Source organism: Dermacentor silvarum, chromosome 4 (genome assembly GCF_013339745.2).
Source record: "Dermacentor silvarum isolate Dsil-2018 chromosome 4, BIME_Dsil_1.4, whole genome shotgun sequence".
Lineage (NCBI taxonomy): Eukaryota > Metazoa > Arthropoda > Arachnida > Ixodida > Ixodidae > Dermacentor > Dermacentor silvarum.
In genome coordinates, this window is record NC_051157.2 from 168,624,833 (window position 1) to 168,626,889 (window position 2,057).

At 52.0% G+C, this 2,057-nt stretch overlaps 1 non-coding gene across 1 annotated transcript; it reads right to left on the minus strand.

The window, feature by feature from the left end:
- Positions 1–662: 662 nt before the first annotated feature.
- Positions 663–781, minus strand: Trnal-caa (transfer RNA leucine (anticodon CAA)). The gene is made up of 2 exons: positions 744–781; positions 663–708 (listed from the first exon to the last, which is right to left on the minus strand). It is a non-coding gene; the product is annotated as a tRNA-Leu (tRNA).
- Between the last annotated feature and the right edge of the window lie 1,276 nt (positions 782–2,057).

Genomic DNA, 2,057 nt, shown 5'->3' on the forward strand with positions numbered 1-2,057 from the left:
CGTCCTCGTCAGGTGTGGTGTGCAACAGCCAGAAGAGCTTCATGCGTACATCTTGGTTGCGTGGGTCAATGGCCAGACATCGCTCACCCTTTACGCTTAACGCTTCCGTAGACAGCCGCTTCTGCTTTCCATTTTCATCCTTGAAGGTGATAGCCCACACGTGGTTCAATTGATAGGCTCCTAAAGTCAACACTTCCGGCATCAGCTGCAGACGAGCAAACGCGTCTCGAAAATGTTCTACGCGATATGGCCTGGCCTTGACATCACCGTGTAAAAACACGGTATTAGCGACGGTCGTACCTTTCGGCAATTGCGGCAAAATAATCTAGTACTCCTGTGTGGCAGCATCCGTAAACCTGGTACCGCGGCCATTTGGGGCCGAAAAACCGCCCTTGCGGGAGCCGACATTCCGCGTCCGTACGCTGTGGCGGCCGGAAGCAGAATCTCGGCCATCCTGACACTTCTTTTTTCCTTTATTATTGGTCATCCTGACACGGCGAAACGCACGTGGACCAGAAGCCTCATGCAAGCCCCATCGCTGGGTAAGGTTTCCATTGAGCCTGGCGCCTTAGACCGCTCGGCCATCCTGACAGGGCGGAACGGCCGCGAGAAGAGAGCATCGAGGGTCACGTGTAGAGGGATATAAAAAAACGCAGAACTTGTGTCAGAAGTGGGATTCGAGCCCACGCTCACATACGTGGACCAGAATCCTCATGCAACCCGCATCGTTGGGTACGGTTTCCCTTGAGTCTGGCGCCTTAAACCGCTCGGCCATCCTGACAGGGTGAAACGCCCGCGAGAAGTATCATTTTGGATTATGGCCTGACATAGCGTTTCTATGTAAACACAAAACAAGAGTGGGCTGAGTGGACAACCTTGGCGAACGGAGCGCTTCACATTAATGGGGGCCCCCCAACGTCTGATTAATTATAAGTCTCGTATAGCAGCTCCGGTACGCCATGGTCACCCCCTCAGTGATTATGCGGCCAAAATTACATGTTCAAGGAGGGTAAGCAAAATCTCATGCGAAACGCAATCAAACGCTTTCTCCAAGTCCAGCTGGAGGATCGCTACTGCATCGTGCATGGCGTCACAACACTCAAGCACACACTTCATCGTATGAATGTTAGTCAAGATGGTTCTACCGCGGATGCCGCACGTCTGGCGCGGGCCGACTACTTCCTTAATAACTGACTGCACCCGACGTGCTAGTACCTTCATCAATATCTTGTAGTCGCAGTTGGTCAGCGCTATGGGTCTGTAGGATCAAAGTTGCTTGAGCTTTTCGGTCTCTTCAGTTTTCGGTATTAGTACTGTATGGGACTGGCCAAAGGATGGTGGAAGCATTTTCAGTTCGTATTCTTCATTGAAAACTGTGGTTAGTCTAGGGCCTAGGTGGTCTTTGAATGTTTTGTACCAAGCGGCACAAAGGCCGTCTGGACCTTGTGACTTACCAGGGTTCAGGTCTTCGATAGCCTTCATCACTTCAAGTTCTGTTATTGGCCGCTACGGCTCTTTAACTTCACTGGACAGTTCGGCATTTGCTCCAAAAATAAGTGTTTGAAACCTTGCACAATAACTTACCTGAATGCGAAAAGCTTTTGAAAATGGTCGAAAAAAGCTCTCCCTATGTTATTGTTATCGGTTACTACCACCCCGTCGTGTTCGATGGCCTTCCCCGCAGGGGCGTCTGCGCAAGCAGGCGTTTGGTGAGTTGCGCCACCACGTACCCGAGCACACGAGGGTTGGACCCTCCCGCGTCTAACCGTGCGCGGCTTAGCCGTGTCCGGGGAAAAGGGGATCCTGGGGGTTGAGCCGACGCTGAGTGTTTGGACCTTTAAGGCCCCTCAGCCGAGGCAACACACCCCTTTGGCCTCGGCTTCACGTAGACGGCACCCCCGGAATGACCCACCCGGGGGAAATCGGTAGTTGCCTTTTCCTGTATCTCTCTCCCTCCAACCTTCGTCTTTCTCTCTCACTTTCAATCTTTCCTGTCTTCTTCTCTCTTCCACTTACTTCCAATTTTCCCAGGCAGCAAGGGTTAACCTGGTGTATTT